The sequence below is a fragment of the Micropterus dolomieu genome, linkage group LG11 (genome assembly GCF_021292245.1).
Source record: "Micropterus dolomieu isolate WLL.071019.BEF.003 ecotype Adirondacks linkage group LG11, ASM2129224v1, whole genome shotgun sequence".
Lineage (NCBI taxonomy): Eukaryota > Metazoa > Chordata > Actinopteri > Centrarchiformes > Centrarchidae > Micropterus > Micropterus dolomieu.
In genome coordinates this window covers 7,584,570-7,603,453 of record NC_060160.1, presented here as the reverse complement: position 1 = coordinate 7,603,453, position 18,884 = coordinate 7,584,570, and the positions used below count along the sequence as shown (strand labels likewise).

Genomic DNA, 18,884 nt, shown 5'->3' with positions numbered 1-18,884 from the left:
TGTCACAAACTGTATGCTTGGGGATTAACCTATCAGGTGTGTTGGATGAGTTTCAACAGGGGATCCCGCTGGCTGACCATGCTGGTGTCTGCAGAGCAAGACAGTAGTTTTTATATCATTTGAAAATTGCTGAAAAAAGTTTCAGAAATGCAACAAACACCATTGTGCAACATTGTATGCAACAACTGTTTATTACACTACATTACTAACCTCATTATGACTTGCAATGGGTATATGAGTGACAGGGTAGTTAAAACAACCACCAACAGGACACAAGTTCAGATGGCAAAGCATCCTCTCTGCTGAAGGGCCCATAAGCAGGCCATTGAGTCCCCAATAGCTCCAGGGAGAACTCAACATCTGATTATGACATCTCTGCAAACAGGGTAATTTGCCTTGACAGTAAAACCATTAAGATAATCCACAGCATGGCAAACTATTATTATTAAATTTAAATTTATTTATTTAAAAACGGTGCACACAAACAATGCTTACACTTTGTAGGACAACGTGACGATTCCCATTACCTTTTTTTCTGATTGCCCTCTGGTCTAATATTAAACAGGGGGGACTTTTGACATTCCTAAGAAGGTACTAGGAAAACAACCTTGCAGTTTGGTCAGAAGAAATGAAGGGGATGTCTGCAGCTCCAAACAGGACTGATAAGCATGGATTAACCATTATTTTGTGCCGTTCAACACACTAACTTTGCAGTGTTGTTGGAGGTGACGTCGGTGGATGTGTGAGGAATTACTGGCATGGTAATGGCACGACAAGGAAGGAATTTTAACTACTCTTCAAAAAAGGGACTTTAACGTTACCATACAATGGAGAAATAGACTAATTTTACACCATATCTTCGCTTTGGTTGGATTTCAGGCAAAGTTTGTACAAGATGAGTAACGTAACGTTACGTGATGAAGTTGGCAACTTGCACGATTAAATAAGTGAGCAAACATTTATTAGTTCTAATTCACTATGAACCAACTGTCGTGCTTTAACCGGTTGAAAGAGTCGGCATCAAATTAAGTAAATTGCCTCAACTAACAGTAAAAAAAAAACTCGACTCGGTTTTATTTCGTGGCTAAATTTTCTGTAAAATAACATTAACGTCCCCCTGGCAGCATCACTGATGGCGAAGCAACAACCAACACAACTTCAGCTGCCCCGACTTGTAACAGCTTCAAACACATCAAAAACACCCCCAGAAACTGATACGCATGTTCAAATAAATAAAAAGACTGGGTTCGAGTTGCTGAAATGACTTTGAAGTTAACGTTAATTGCAAGCTTAAGCAGTAACGTTAACCGTTAAGATTCCCACTCTGAACGAATTAAAACGGTTAACGTTAAAGGCATTCAAATCATCCAGCCAGCACAGCAAAACTCACCTTTCGCTGAGAAAACAAAGGTATTCCTTTGATAAAATTATTAATCCGAACGGTTTAATCTGCGTTCTTACAAAAAACAAACAAAAAAAAACAGAAGGAAAAGAAAATCCACAGTTTGGGGACGACTTGAATAAGTTTCGGAGAAGAGTCCTCGTTCTGCCGCCCTCGACTGGAACCACATTCTGCCCCCGCTGGAGCTCTCACAAGTACATAGGAAGACATGTGCGGTGGGTGTTCGCGTAAAAGAGGGGGAGGACCGGGATGAAGATGAAGAGTGTGTCGTTACACAAATAGTCATAGGTAAAACATATAATTTAATGAATAAAATATGTACTCAGTAATATACTTCACCTCATTAGTGTGTGTGTTTACGCCTTTTAATCTCGAGAGTTGCCGTGACTCTTGCAGTGCACCCCCTTATGGAAGCCAGATTTGGTATCGCCCACGGCTGCCTCTCATTCCATTCCTCTCCACTGTGCAGGACTGGAGCTCTGCCGCATTCATTTTATTTTGGAAGTCGGCGCGGGGATAAATAGTAACGGCGTCGCCGCACGTATGTATTAAAAGCGCGTCCAGAAAAACTTTTGTGATGTATCTTCTTTTTTTCTTTTTTTTATGTCCGGATCAACGACGATCTGCAGCTGGTTATCTTTTATGTCCCTTTTCTGACCAGTAGTAACCATGTAATAAATCTTTTAACAAGGATAAAGGAAGGATGCCAAGGGCCAGCTATAAAATATTTTTGTGATATCATAGGGCATACAATCATCAAAATGCAGCCTATATGACTTATTTTAATTATTATAGCAGAGTAGTTGACTTTTGTTGGGAGAGTCAAGTTGTCAAAGTCAAACAGACTTTAAACCAAAAGTCATGTTTTAAATAGTTGAACATTCACAGTAATTTGCATCATATTTACAATTACTGATTGGCATAGCCTATTACAAAATCAAGGCTTTTGAATAATTGATGGCCTAAAATAAACAAGCAATAAAGGAGACCTCTCTTGCAGACTGTCATGTTTTTGTGCTTCTAACTTATCATTAAAACTGGAGCCAAAGAGTAGTAATTAGTAGTAGTAGTTGGAAGGGAAAAAGGAATGTTGGGAGCCAAGAAAATGCTATGATATTAAAGCATCACCAGCCTAACATAAGTAGGAAAAATGCAAATCTCTGAGTGTACACAGGCTGTGTCATGATTATAAATCACATGCTTCATCTCCATGTTTATTAAGATAAATTCCTTGTATACAGGATCCTCCCCTCCAAGACGTCAGCCGTAGGTTTAAAAGTGGGGAGAGCCCCTGTTAGTTGACATGGTGACCTGTAATTAGTGTTCGGGGGGCCCACACTCTACTGCTACTACTTGTCAGAGAGAGAGAAATGGAGTGCCAAACATGAAAAGGGGCGCGGAAGTGTGCCTGGTCAAGCCAGGCTAAACCCCCGCGCCCACATTGCACACGGCTTTGAAGTGAGATCAGAAAGGGACCTGTGAACAACAAAGCTACCCAGACACCATTATCTTGAAAAAAAACCTGCAGACCACAAATCCTCAATCCCTGGATCAGACACAGAACTGATCAGGTTACTGTCATGTTTGAAGCTAAGAAAATGTATATCTTAATATCATTTGATGGTTTGATGATTGATGATTTGGAGTGGTGTGTGATTCCCCAATAACACCTCTTAACTCTGGCAGCACCTTTTACCGCCAATTGAGTTACGCAACAGTTTATACCCAAGCAGTTTTCTCTGCCCTCTCTTATTCTCCCCACCAGTTCCTTGTGGACTACTCATATAAAGACTCTTTGTCTGCTCAAACAAAAAAAAAACTTTACTGAACACAAACCAAAACCACAGTAACGAATGCACTGCAAATATAACACCTGAAATTTTGTAAAGCTTATATCCCCCCATCTTTCTCCCTCCTTAAACTGCAGAGTGCTTCCAGTCTTTGTCTGTATCCTCCCTGTCTTCATTTGATTAGCTGACTCTGGCTGGAGCGAAGATGCAGCGGGGAGCAGGTTGGGCTTTTTGTCTTGGCAGTATCTGACTAATTGAAGTAACCCTCTGTGTGTTTCTGTCTTCCCAAGGGAAGATGAGTACACCCCCTCACCCCCACCCCCCTTGACTTCATTCATCATGGAGAGTCCTTGCCATTAGCCTTTCCCTTGGCCTAATGTGACACATGCAGCTACTCCAACCCCCAAACAAGGTAAAAGCTACAAATCGTTGCAAACCTTTTTCTGTTTTGCAGATTGATGAAGCACAGAAGTGGTTAAACCTTTAGCCATCTACTGTAACCATTTACAAAAGCTGTAAAGCAAAATAGAACATATGCTATAATACACAACAGCAAGAATTTTATGGATCACCACTTTAGAAATGTTACGTATAATTCAAAGCTACTTACAGATGACAAAGCACATAGGGGTTCAGTGTGTGGTCCGGTCCTGGTGACTAAAACATAAAAACTACATGGCCAAAAGTAAGTGAACACCCAAACATTACACTCATGCATTGTTGTTGTCAAAAATTTCAGTCACAGGAGTAACGTCGGACGCTGATGTTGGGCGATGCAGCCTGGCACTCAGTTCATTCTAAAGGTTTTGGATGGGATTGAGGTCAGGAATCTGTGCCAGTCAAGTTCTTCAACACCAAACTCAGATGTCCAAAAGGCACAGCGGGGATTGTCATGTTCAAACAGGAAATGGCCTTCACCAAAATGTTTCCACTGGCCCGTTCACACACATTCATTCACTGATGGCAGAGGATACCACAGAAGGTGCCAACTCCTCAGCAGAAATAGAAATTAATATATTCACACACACTCACAGCACAGCCATCAGGGGCAATTTGGGGCTCTGTGTCTAGCCCAAGGACACTTCAACTGGTGGAGGAGCTAGGGATCAAACCACTGACTTTCTGGTTAGTGGATGATCCGCTCTACTTCCTGAGCCACAGCCTACATTGGAACTAAGGGTTGGGTTATGCTTGAACAGAACTAGTTTATACAAAGTTTCAAACATGTTTATAGTTGTTACGAAGGTCCACCCTTGAACAAAAAAGACAGCCATCATAGAGAGGGAGGAGTTTGGATATTGTTTAAATGTGTGACTGAAAACACATTTTCAGTCACTCTTGGTAGACATTCATAGTGTTGCACTCGGTTCTTCACATGAAAAGTAAAATATGAGAAGTTGAAACACAGGCTCCTTTCTCAGTGGTTGTAAATGTTGGATAGTCGGTTTCGGAAAGTTACAGAAGTGGTCGAACGCAGCCTCCTCCTAATCTGACGTTGGAAAGGTGTGGAGAGGAGGTCACTGGTTGTTCCTGAATCGACTGTCTGACAAGTAGTTCAAGGAGCACAAGGAGTATACTGGCAACTTAAGGGGCCTAAAAGATAAAAAAAAACAAAAAAAACATAAAAAGCTACCCAAACGTTGATAGTTTGTGAACAGGGTTGTCCTGTCACCTTTTGGTTACAGGTTGGAGAGAATTTGTTCAAGCATAATTGTAGTGTGGTCACATTTATTGCAGTTATCATTATTTATTACATTTATTCCCAAATTTACAGAAACTTTGTTTTATCTGCACACTACAACAATCAAGCATGCTTGATAATTGAACTTGCCTTCAAAAGAATGCATGTAAATTGCTGCAGTTTAAATCTGACAACAAGCATGTGTTTTTGAATCTCATTGGAGCTCAGACATGAAATCTAAGAAGCCGTGCATTCAATCAAAGCGCAGCAGATGTGGTTTAATTGCGGTCATCTGGTGGCCTGTTACGTAAGGATACATACCAATCTAACTGAACAATGTTGGGTCAAGAGAGGTGGAAGCTTTCTGGTTTTGAGTGCTACATAAAACAATACTATCTGTATGATATTGCTGGTCAAGTTTATTTTTATGTATTTTTTTTTAATGTGCAGGCAATAAGGCAGTTGGCTGGTCAGTTGCATGAGATCCTTGATTCAATATTCTAACCCCTCAGGGAAATAAGGGAGGGGTGTCTGCTTAGAATATAAATTACAAAGTGTTATGGTGAAAGCAAGACTACAAGGTACACTCCAGAGTGCAGTAATTCTATTGGAGAGCAATATTGTAACAGACCACTTTTTGAGAATGAACTTCCTCATCTTGCAATATTGTAAGGAAAGTGCAGCTGTAATTCTGAAGCCCTGGTGCGCTATGAAGTTAGTTGAAGAACAGTATGGTAGAAACCAGCTGGGATCCCTGCAGGCAGGCAGATAAATGAGGGCATTGATCTAAGTTATTGTGCCAAAGCCCTCTTCAGATGCTGTCTGAGAATCCATTAATTTCTCTGTGGCACCGGTAATAGCATTCTAAGTAGAAATAATGGAGCAGAGATTAGACAGCAAGACAGTTATATTGTCAACTTAATGTACACACAAAACTGCTGTGGTGCATCTTTTCATAGCAAATGCAAGTAATTTTCCCCATTTCCCTCTAGATTTGAACATTATTTCTGTTCCTTGTTAATAAAATGTGATTCACCAACAGCATGTTTTCATTGTTTGGCAAAGACAATTGATGCTGTGTTGCTGACACAAAAGGGCCAAGCATTTGCCGCTAAAACATTCAAGTCATTCTCACATCTGCACGGTCACCGGCTCGTGTCTCACTGCGCTTCTCGCTGGAGAACGGACGGTGCAGCACAGAGTGACAGAGGGAAATATAAACAAAGAAAGAAAGATAGAGTAATGGAGAGGGGATGGAGGAGTGTGAGTCACCAGATGGTACAGTGAAAAGAATACACAATGGTAACATCACACTGGCTTCATTCAGTGTGCTTATGTTAGCCTATACTGCAGTAGTATACACAGGTCATATGCAGAATGTATATGTTATGTGGGATATTGTCGGGAAAGCCATCCTTTGCTGTTTATTTATATATATAGATACACAAATGCAGATACACAAAATTACTTTTAGTTGGGGGTAAAAAACCAAATGTATATAAACAGTGAGTTTTCTCTTAGTGGGTATCTTTTTTTGGCCTTTCTAAAATGCAGAAACATCACACTGGGGTTTCTGTCCATATTCTGAGTTCAAAGGGCATCTACCACTTTACTGGATGATAAAATCTAAATACATCAGCGAAAAACAACAATTTATTTTGTTAGCATCCTGTACACTAATACTAGACAGAACCATTTCATTGTAGCTCCATGTTGGTCCCTGATTTTAATGAGTCTTTGTTTTATCAGAGTCAGAAATATGAGCCTGGATACAGTATACATTATGTCTGTCTGAGTGTTTTGGATGCAGAGGGACGTTGTTTTGTTTTGATATGGCATCCACATGGCTAATATAGCAACATGGGGTCATGCTAGTAGCTGTGGCTCAATACGGCCAGCGCTAAGCACCAGCTGTCATACCTGGCCTTGTCCCCGTGCATTCACACGGCCACCTGGCAGCTCTCCAAGGGCTCAGCAAGCACTGCATTCCTCTTACACATATGCTACCAGTACTTCCTCTAGGAAAAATAATTATCAACTTGGAAGACATCTTTCTTGACAAGCATTAATTGCTGTGGTGTTTCTGCACTGCATTCCCCGGAGACAAATTACAAATTGAGTAACATAACTTTCTTTTTTAAGAATCTATGTAAATTTTGTATTTTCTCTACCGCTTCTTGTGTTTAAGGGAAAATGTGTGTGTAAAATAATTTAAATGGTTTTGATAAATTAATTAAAGTACCCTGTGGATTTTTTTTTATATCTCTAGTAGTACTAGGGACTATTTTTGGGTCCGTGTTTAGTTTGTCTTGTGCATGCGCACGACAACGCACACAGGTCAAATAACACATTTCTACCAGTGGTTTCCCCCATTCCAATAATCTACAGGTTACAGTAATGCAACAAGAAATGCAGCAATGCGACAACAAAGACAGTGAGGAACAAGACTGCAAGTTAGTAAACATGGATGTTAACAACGCAGGATAAATACTATGCAAGTCTTTTATGAGGAATACATTCAACATGTTTGTTAGACCTCAAGGATATATAATGCGTTCTGGTGAATAGCGCTGAATGTAAACAAATATGTATATGGTACATTCAGCGTTTGGCATTGTGTGTGTCCTTGTCCTCATTATCCTATCCTCATGAAGCATTCAAAAATACTTTCTTTAAATATTTTATATATATATACACACACACACACACAGCATTCATGTTACACTCGTCAAGCTAGTAGTCTTCTTTCTTCACTACCTTCACAGGCACATTGCTAAGTATTTGACCACCACCAATTGTTGATCGTTGAAACTGGTAACAGAAAGGTGTATGGTGACACAATAGCACAATTGCTAGTTTTCATAGATTATTTATATGATGTTGCTGAAGTCCAGATCCAGTCTGTAGTTGGAAGAAGGATTTTGTCAACGAAAGGTCTTATGTTGCTCACTTAAACATTTAGTACATTTGACAGCATTTTGTTGCATTTGCCTTTATTGTGTCCACAGTTCATTTTGTTAGACAGGGTGTCATGTTCTCAAATGGTGGATATCTCACTTTGAAGCTCTCAAACATTCATTGTAACTACCCTTAGCCCTGGGCATCACTTTCATAAAGATCACTGATGGGCTATATATGTGCTAAATTATTCATTGCAGGTACTGAATGCGATTCGGAGAGATTGCGTGATACAAAATGTATGTGTCCATGTGTGGCCTCTCTGATCAATAAAAGATCTGTTCAGACGAATTTTGAACATGCTGTTGAGATAGATGGCTAATGGACCTTTTTATAACAATCGTAAACAATTATAGATTTTCTCTGCCTGTCGATGCTTTTTTAACTTTGCTGTGATAGGCCAGAGCCAGAGATCAAGGGTTCAGTGTAACTTGGTCAGTCACAGCTGGCTTTAGTGCCTTTGAGCAAGGTTAGTAAGAAGGAATGCATAGATGGTTGTCTGCCAAATTCAAGTCAAGTTCATCAGAGGCTTTGTCCTTTAAGGTCACAACCAGATTTGTCTTCTGCTTGGGTTGACAATAATTTTCTTTTATATCAATATGACTTGTTTTTGTAAATATGTATACAGCGTAATAAAACTAGCATACAATTGAACTATGAGATCTCACCACCTGGGGCTGGTGTATATGTCATGACTTGTGCTATTTATAACTACCATATATTAATATTATGTGTTGTCTGGCAGTCAAGGTTATGGTGTGTCAGTGAAAAGCTCCTGAGTAAGCAGTTTCCCTGTGACTGATGTTGTGTGCACAAACACAGGACACCTTGAAACACCCCCTCCCCCTAAAAAAGTCCATCAGCTACCATTACCCAAGTTACGAGTGATTAGCTGCACATTGAAAGACCAGGGTTTATTGTTACTTCCCAAGCACATCCAAAGTCCATTAACATGAATTAAGATGTTTACCTTTTGGTGAAATCTCAACAGCAGCTGTCAGTCAGCGTGTTATTGTCTGTTCCATCACAGGTCACTGGTTGTTCCTGAGTCATAAATCACTGGGGCTAACCTTGTCCAACAATTCACATCAGGTTTACGGAGGATTGTCACAACGGGGATTAGAAAATCTGTTGTTAGTGTGTCTCAGGGATTAGTGTTGATTGCAATCACTGATTCTTCCTGGCAGTAGAGGTTACAGAGCCGGAGGTCGGAGGCTGCAACAACAAAACAAACACCCCACCTCCTTCAGCTCCTCCCCACCCCCACTGGAATGTGCATATAAGTTTGCGCTGATCCCCATTGTCTACTCTTAGTAACTGCATCACAAATGTTGTACTAACTAATGTATCATCCCAAAGTAAAAATGTCAATGCATGCAGGTTAATGTTCCGAAAAACAGGTAGGTCAGCGTGGCACTTTGTTTTTTGCAGGATATTGAAGCTCACCCTCCTGTTACGACTGCCTCCTCCTTTACCGCAATAAAAACATTCTCTGAGTGGGGGTTGAGTGCCAAGTAAGAGTGGGGAGGGTGATCAGGACAAAACTTTTTACAGGTGACAGGTTTATCCAAAGCCCCAAACTAAATGCAAGCACTGTGGCAATAACTTTGTGCACCAAGTCTGCATTTCTTGTATGCGTTCTTTAAAAACCCTCATACAATGACAAAGCAAAGAAATCTTGCACACTGAGTCTGATGCATTTTTATTATTCTGCTCATTGCGAAAATTCACAACATGAGACAAAATGAAGTTGTCAAGCAGTAATAGAGTGATCACTTGGGGGAAACTTGACTTGTAATATTGAAGCTATCGCTGACGTTTGCTTTAGTGATTGTTTCAAAGCTTGTCATGACTTTTCCTGGTCATCTCCTGGAGTTAAGATGACAGTGATCTGAAGCAAATGTGGTCGGATCAAAGATGAAAAGAACACACTGTGTGCTTTTTCAGTTCACATTGCACCCAAACCATCAGATTAGATCTGAACCTTCCAGCTCTGGTGTGAATCTGTCTCTTTCCGTTTCCTTTCGCTTCCATCTGGCCTGTCACTATCCACAGTAAACCATCTAGAAAAGCTGACATGATGTACAACATCAAAAGAGAAGCTTATTTCTGGCATGTTGTCTTCATATCATAACTCATTTACAGCAAGGAGGGAGTGCAGATCATGGCTGAGGGTACAACTATCAAGAAGATGCCAAGTGTCTCACAGCATTTTTAAGCAACCTTCCTTTTATTATCTGTGCTGAGTCTAAATCAGAGACCTTGGCTGTATCCTGTAAACTTAAACCTTTAGTATAACAACACAATCTACGCTACAAAAAAAAACAGGATAAAATAGAGGACATGTAGCTCTGGTAAAGAGGACAAAGGGGCTATAGGGAGAATACTGTGTTGTAGAAAGGAAAAGGAAAGGGACAAAAGCAAATATTTAACCTCACTGGAGAGGTGTTTGGGTTTCGGGCACCTTGTGCAAAGTCCAGAAACTTAAACTGTCCCTAAAAAGCTGTTCATTTCACTTCCCCAAACTCTGCATGCCAGTCGAAACCGAAACAGGCAATAACAGCGAATGCAAACATAAATCCCATTTCAGGAGCCTGACCCCGCAGGTGTTGTTTGACCTTGGATTTCTACATGCATGGTATTTTTGTTGCTAGAACGAAGAAAGATATGATGCTCTGAGTGTCTGCACGGAGGATTATAAATCCTGTTGACACATGTTGTCAAGGCTGGGAAAGCTTCCCCACATCACCCTGTCAGAAATACTACACACACCGATATAGAGGTACTCACTGTCCTCCCACATGTTTGACTCCCTGTGTGTTGTGTCTCCACAGGCAGAGATAGCGCTGGTGCCAGCGATGGGAGGGGAATGAGGAGGACGCTGGATTAAGTTTACTGAGACGGGATGGTGGATGTGTGAAGTTGGATTAGACAATGTTAACAACTGCGGCTTAGGGAAGAGAAGATAAACATACTGTTTCATCCATTTCTAGAGTTTTACTCGTGTGTTCTTGGTTTTGGAAAGGTAAAAAAAAAAGACACCTCCCTCCGAACACTCTGAACGCCATGTATTGCTCTTACACGACCCCCTTGCTAAGCTAAGAGTGGACAATCGCTGTTCATGGAGGGATTTAGCAATGGTCAGCTGTCTTATTTGTTTTTTATTATTTATTGTTTATGTACCTTGCTGCAAAGGGAATTTCATCTGGTGGGACAATAGAAATCTGAACTGATCGTTGCATACATCTGGAGTACTTGACAAGCGGTCATGCACTTTATATGATTATGTAGTGACCAATGTGCATGGTCTCTGTTTTAAATATTGACAGGCAAAGAATGAGTACACCTCTCTCATGGAACAAGAACATAGTGTGCTTGTTCTCTATCGAGACATTGATTTAGCGCTGGGGCGACAGGAGCAGAAAGGTCAGGCTCTTTAAGTCTACAAGGGACATATTGAGTGAAGTCCTGTTCTGTGGAGTGCAGAGCATCATGTGCACATACAAAGGCTCAATGTTTGCATCTTATGCATCCCTCTAAATGCGTCCCACACTGTCAAGAGAGAAGCTAAAAATAGCAGCCGAGATGAAATGTTTCAAGGCCCTTGGGGTTGTGTGAGAGAGGCACACAAGAGAGAGGTCCTGCTGTGCGCTCACTGTTAAAGGTTTAAAGGTTTGATTTTTTTCCCCCCCATGTAACAGCAACAATGTGACAAACACTATGTAGGACATGAAACAAAAAAGAACAGCTTTACCATGGAGGGGATACAACCAACCAGCAAGTCATCTGTCATCCTGGTGGTTTTCCATACTTTCAATTAACAACTAATTAAATTTTCAGATAGATTAATAGAATAATGCCTGTCTGGAAGGAAGGATCCTTCCAGACAGGCATTCTTTTCTATTAATGTAAGTTTAGCATGAAATTACATTTGAAAATGTATCAAGTGAGGTAATTTATTAAAATCCTTGCTATATATATCTCAAAGAAATTAAAAGTCTCTACAAGTTTATTTTCATTCTGTGTTGAATAGCTGAATGGTTGGCAGTGATATAAAGTACATTGTGACTTCAAGTTAATGCAAAGCTAACAGTGTGGTACTTTAATTTATCATTTGTTTTAGTAAGGGATGATATTGGTGAATGATATATTCACCAATGCCAAGTACATGGGACAAGGTAGAAGGTTGATTTATTTGTCACAATACAACAGGTACAACAGGGAGTTTGTAACTCCCTTCTGCTACATAGCAGACAATATACATCAATATGAAAACAATTATATTGTATTGTAAACAGAATAAACTACAATTGATAGAGCAATGCTGAGGATGAATTAGAGTTTAAGAGCCTGATAGCTTGGGGGGAAAAGCTGCTCTGCAGTCTGGTGGTGTGGCAGCTGGAACTTCTATATCTCTTCCCAGAAGGCAGCAGGGTGAACAGGCTGTGGCTGGGTGGGTACTGTCCTTTAGTATCCTTACGGCTCTGCATAGGCACCTCACCTCACCGATATCACTGGTGCTTGGGAGATGGGTACCAACGATCTTCTGAGCAGTTTTAATCACCTGGTGCAGAGCCCTCCGATCCTGGGCCGTGATCATCCCATGCTAGATTGTGATGATTGCTCCTCTGTGGCATCTGGAATTTGGCCTTTTTAAGCTTCCTCGTTTTTGAGCTTTCTTCACCAGCGTGAAGATGTGAGATGACCATATCAGGTCCTCTGTGATGCTGATTCCCAGGAACTGGGAACAGGTTTATCCTTTTATACAAATACATACACAAAACAAGTAAATATAGAAAATAGCAGAAAATGCCATCAGTGATACATAAAACACAATGACAAGAACAGAATCATCCATGACTAAATAATGGTCTCAAACTCATAGGCTAGTAGACTAGCAATGTAATGAACAGCACCTACCTCAAGTTATTGATGTGTCTAGAAAAAGTAAAATTTAAAAATTTAAATAAAAGTTGTGGTCCATTAAGTTTTATCACTTCCAGGTTGCTGTTATTGTCCATTGCTTATACTTAAATGGAATGGGGACACTCTGAATGTGATTAATTACACACGTGCTTTACCTGCTATGTGACATGTCCAAGTTGTATGTCTATTAAAGAATCTCTTCCATCAAACAGTTAGTGGATTCTACATTTCACTAGGAATTTTATCTGGACTAAGTGACACTGAGTGAATAAATAAGTAGGGTTCATTGTATTTCACAAGGAGCCGTGACTGTGATGGCCAACCACTGCTTGTTTTAGACACCAGGTCATCACGCTGAGTCTTACGCTTACTCAGTACACTAAAGAAACAGTGAGGTAAAGATGTAAAGACTTGATGGTTTATTACAGTCAGTAATTGTGGGGCGACCTGACATTGACAGAGTGCAGGGTCATATCTGACACGAGGGAGTGGTGGTGGGGTTTACGTCTACACTGTGGGTCCCCTCTGCTACCCGTCAATTACATCACCATCTGATTACATCATCTCTCACTGGGACTGGTGAGACAACCCAGCGTCTCCTCTGCAGCGACGTACTGCACCTATGACAGCCCAAGATGCTGTTAGCTGAACTGTAGAGCTATTGTGAAAAGGCAAAGACCTCACCCTCAGCTGCCATCTCTCTCTCTCTCTGCCCTTCTGTGTCTCTTTCTCTCTCCGTTATAATTCAGCATAACTAAAAAGAGAGTTCACTCAAAGTAAACAGCTTCTTTTGCTCCGTGGCTGCCTGCCCCGCCCTGAGAGTAGGCAGTAATCACAAGATTGACTAAGGCCATAAAACACAAGTGTGGCCAAAGTAGCTCAGCTTTGATCGTGTTGCTCACATAATCTTAAGCCTGTTTATACCCTTCAGGTAAGGTTTCACTTACACAAGCTAAAATCATTCCCTATAGTGTTTCTCAGCGGCAGCGCACAGGTCATCTGAGCCTGACTAACATCATTATCAAAGGTGCTGTTTTACTTCCTTGTGCTTGTTAGTTTTGAAAGGTCCTTAAATGTAATATAAGGCAATGTTAACATTCAGATGTTTAGCAGATATAATGTTGATATAATGCGTGTTAGTGTGCTAAAAGTCAGGGGATCACCAAAGTCAGTAGTATTCATCCTGTGGAGACCATGAATGTCTGTACAAAATTTTGTTGCAATCCATCCAATAGATGCTGAGATAGACTATTTCAGTCGGGACCATGCCGCTTGCATGGCGAAAAATACCTCAGGGAGCCACACCGTCTCACTAGGTGACATGCTCCTTCATTGCCATTAACAGAGCTATAGTTTATCTTGAGTCAATCCCACCTACACTGTAGTGCTTCGGTAAATACTCACTATTTCACCAAATGTGTATTAATGCACACCTGAAAATAGTCCCCAGAAAATGCTCTATTTATAAATGTTTGAGTAACCTCTTCTAAAAACTATAGTGCCCAGCTGTTTTACAAAACAACCTACCTAAAACTACATATTTGTGACCTGTATTTAGAGATTTACGTTTTTAGCAGGAACAAATGGGCTTGGAGAGAGATGTAGTATTGCATTGTTGGTTTTGGTCTTGTTATGGGATTTGTTAACAGGTAAAATATAACACCAACCATATCACCTAAACCTAACACATGTCATGTTGTAACATTTAGGTTTGTTTCACCAGTGGTCTAAAAATTCATTCTTGGATGGAAATGTAGAGGTAAGATATGAGGCTGTATCCCAGTGTTTGCCCACTCTAGGCATAATGAGTTTTCATATTAATTAGAGAAGCTAATGGCTTTTCTGCTATTGTCACAACAGCTAATGCACACATTATCAGACCAGTGAACAGGGGATTTTTGTAGGAACAGAATGTAGCATAAACAGGCACTTTGTATGCAACGAGTCCGACTGGGGCTCAGATTAGAAACAATCTACTGTTCACGGCAGCCAAACGCTGCACTTGCTAATTGCAAGACTGCAGAGTTAAGTTATTCTGCTTTGAGCGGTTCAACTTTGTCTGCTCGAGCAGAAGGGAGAATGTTTGAGAGCTGCTGAACTTCTTCTTCTGCATAACCTTTTCATTTTCTGCCACAATGATTCTCTGTTCCTCGGCTTGACATTTTTGAGTAGGAGCCTTTAAAAATAACCATTGTTTTTTTCGTTCAATTTGTTTTATACGGTTCAGTGTAGACAGATAATTCTGTTCAGATGCAGTAAATGTCATCAGGCAATGAAATTACTAGGATCAGGAAATCCTATTTTGTATTAATCATAGTCAGCTTTCAGAAGCTTCTTTAGCCTATTAGAAAAGCAAAATGGAGAAGACATTTAGGAGACAAAGGAAGAGAAACAGCAACACGGATTGTGTTTCTACGTGGGATGATGTAATTTCACCTGTCATTACCCTCACAAATAGAAATTCCTGTTAAATCTGCATTTTCCATCACCGGGTGTGTCTATTAATAAATAGAGCTAATGATTGGAAAAGATTGGCTTTTCATTCATTTAGACCTCACCCACACACTCTGGGTCTTCATACTTAAAAGTTCATGATGTGTCTGTTCTGTCTTGTGGATTTATCGCTGGTTTTGATCTTTATTTGCAGCCTTTGTTCTTTGTAAAACACTTTTTGATGTTTGTTTAAAGTGCCTCAGAAATAAATCCGGCTTCAACTAGACTTCATTTTCCATGGCATTGCATGAGATCTTACCCTCATTTTTACCACGCTTACTCAAATTTCCCAAACGGCCTGTTTGAAAGAAAGTCAATGTCGCGTTACATCTGAAGACCTTTGCGTTGATCGACTTGATCTAAGACATTTTGTGCTTCATACAAATGAGCAACAGGCTTCAGAAGAAGAGAGAGATTCATTACAACAGAGCGCATTAACAAACTCATGAGTGGAAGTTTCCTGGCTGCTAGTCAGACGTAATGAGCAAAGTGAAGAATTATGATTCTTCAAGTGAATGAAACGAGCGTTGTGTGATTCATGCTGTGCTCTACCTCCCTCAGTGGAGCCAGCAGGAGGCTCGCCCCGCACAACAGCTGCTTGTCTCTGACTAAACAACATCCATAAGAGAGTGTATGTCAACCACAAACTGCTTATGTTTCTAAATCTGTCAGGAGGACATATTGTCATCCCGCAGATTAGCTCCAACTTTCATGGAGTAGGAAATTGCCTTGCAGTCTTTTCACAGCATAATTTACATATTCATATTACAAATATTTTGGGAAACCTCCTGCAATTCACAGTCAAGCCTACTCTAGAGTCAGAGAGTTATTTTCTCTTTAAAAAAAAACAGCAGCCTCCTGATATTGAAATCATGCAAATCATGGTCAAAATGTCAAATTTCCCAGTAACTTTAAACCTACGTGAATTGTTTTTTGGGCAAAAACAACTTTGATACCTATTAAGTTGATACAGCGAACTAGCAAACAGTTGCCTATTGACACATCCAGCAGACACGTGGCAACATAATTCCAATATTTACTCTCATTTTGCCTTTGTTTTGCTCTCCAACAACTCCTATGGGAAATATCTGGCTTTTAATGCAGTTAAATGCAGTACTATTTACAGCACAAGCTCTAACTTTTCTAACCATTTTTCTGCTGATGCTGGGCAGTTAGAATAGTGTTTCGTTTTTTTTGTTTGTTTTTTAACTGAAAACCGCTGTCTGCTGCATGTGATGAGAGCAGTGGGACTAACCTAATCTGTGTAGACAGCAAAAACAAAACAATGAGTTAAAAGACACCTCAAAGGACAGAGGGGAACTGCAGAGTTGTTTGATATGCTACATTCCAGGCAACTCGGAACTGGGAAATTTTCTACCACCAACTACAAAAAGTACTGTGGAACTTGAAGTCAGATTTCCTTCTTTTGAAGCTTGTTTTGCATGTAAATTGATATAGAAATACTTTTTCAATGTTTTTAGTCATCTTCTCTTCCCAAAAGTTATTCAGGAAATTTTAAAATTGCCCCGAAATGTGAAAACATTTGGAAATATAGCCTACAACTGTTGCTGATTTTTGAGGATTACCAACAGATGTAGCTAGAATTAAATTTTGAACATTAAAACTATATTTCCTGCATTCTAGAGACATTTTCTGCACCATTTTATGAATATAATGCTGTAATCAGTACCTTGTTTTTGTAGCTAAAGTAATTGTTTTTTTTTTTTTGAAAAGGCAGATCTGTTTCTTCTGTATTTACACTATTGCAAATTTTCTTATTGTGCAAATAAACGCTTCTCATAGCATTTTCATTTGTTATTTAACATTTCTGGTTGCTATTTTTCAGAACACTTTTAACAAATGCTTTCAAAAAGTGATGTGGACAACATCTGCCATTTCAAAAAGGGGTGGGGACCCGGTGTCCCCGGTGTAAATGACACCTATGGTCTGTCACTCTAGTGGTACAGTAAGTAAGTAAGTAAAGTTTATTTGTATAGCACCTTTCACAGATAAAAATCACAAAGTGATTCACAATAACATGTAATACAATGCAACAAAGTAAAATACAATGCATAAGAAAATATAAAAGCAAATAGAAAACAGAACAAAAACCATAAAACTGTCTCGTCTAACTAAAAGCCTGCTTGAATAGCAGAGTCTTCAGTTGCTTTTTAAAAGAATCGACAGAATTCATACAACGTAGAAAGGAAGGCAAAGCATTCCACAGCCTAGGTGCCACTGCTTGGAATGAACGATCCCCTCTGGTTTTAAAATGAGTGTAGGGAACTGCTAACAACCTCTGACCTGATGACCTCAAACTACAGGTCGGAGTATGAAGCTGTATTAACTCAGAGATGTAGGGAGGAAAGTTAAACTGAATTCTATACTGGACTGGTAACCAGTGAAGTGCTACTAAAACAGGTGTGATGTGGGCTCTTTTGTTAATGTGAGTTAAAAGCCTTTCAGCAGAGTTCTGCTGCAGCCTGGACACGGTAAAGCTCCTTCTTGCTCAAACAACTAAAAAAACTTATAGTTCTCTAAATGAGAGGGGGAAAAGCATGAATGATCATCTCCCTTTGACACCAGTGTTCTTAATTTGGAAATATTCCTTAGTTGGAACAGTTTCGGACTAGTTGTTTAGAGTGGTACTCTAAGGACATCGCTGAATCAAAAACAACACCTAAGCTCCTGAGGCTCGGCTGCACAGACGAGTCTAAGTCGCCAATATGCTGCTTTATCTTAGGGATGCTGCTTTCAGGGGCGATAATTAGTGTTTCTGTTTTCTCAAAGTACAGAAGCAAGACGTTGTTACATAACCACTGTTAATACTGGTCAAGCAATTATAGATTCATTTAAGATTACGCTAATTTAAGATAAACAATTCATGGAACTCAGTTTCCTAAACAAGCAGTACAGTTGAATATCATCCGCATACAGATGGTAAGATATGTCACTGAATTGACTAATTATCTGTCCTAAAGGAAATATATACAAAAGGAACAGAATGGGTCCCAAGACAGAACCCTGAGGTACCCCACACGACAACCTGATCTGATTTACATAAACACTAAAACTTCTACCAGAAAGGTAGGATGAAAACCATTTTAATACTGATCCAGACATCCCAACAAGATCATGGAGTCTATTTATCATAATATTGTGATCAATAGTGTCAAAAGCAGATGAAAGGTCCAAGAGGACCAAAACTATAACTCTTAATCAAACTAGTCTCTAGTAAAACCTCTTGTGATCACTATTAAGTGTTTTATGCTGATTTGCTCACACTTAACTTTTCTTGTTCACCTTTTAGCTGTCTGTGCAAACACTACCCGGACCACGCCAACTCCTAAGTGCCTGCCCCCTGCCTTCTTCAGCCCTATACCAGCCACCTCACCAACTGACTGTTTTTTAATTAAAGACTTTTACTTTAAACGACACCTCTTGTGTTGTGTGTCTGATCCTGGGTCTACCCAAAACCAAACTGTACCACTATAACAATGCTACATATAAAGTATATTCTCTACATGTTCTTACTGTGATTTATTAAAGGTATATCAACCTAATATGTAGGAAACTATTTGGATTTTCTGTAGCTGCAGCAGTAGGGCAAATGAGCAAATAGTAAATGCCTTCA

General features: G+C 39.9%; 1 protein-coding gene and 1 long non-coding RNA gene across 5 annotated transcripts in view; one reads left to right on the top strand and one right to left on the bottom strand.

Annotated features, from left to right (window-relative positions):
• frmd6 (FERM domain containing 6) overlaps window positions 1–1,564 on the bottom strand; it is a 29,783-nt gene extending 28,219 nt beyond the window's left edge. For all 3 annotated transcript variants that reach the window (XM_046062312.1, XM_046062311.1, XM_046062310.1), the window contains exon 1: window positions 1,391–1,564. The gene's annotated coding sequence lies outside the window, so the exon portion shown is untranslated. The remainder of the gene's footprint in view (window positions 1–1,390) is intronic.
• Window positions 858–18,644, top strand: LOC123978854. Of its 2 annotated transcripts, none has more exons than XR_006827066.1 (3): window positions 858–947; window positions 3,483–3,604; window positions 18,561–18,644. It is a non-coding gene; the product is annotated as an uncharacterized LOC123978854 (long non-coding RNA). The 2 variants fall into 2 exon arrangements; XR_006827067.1 differs by lacking the exon at window positions 18,561–18,644 and adding an exon at window positions 10,666–10,780.
• The last annotated feature ends 240 nt before the right edge of the window (window positions 18,645–18,884 follow it).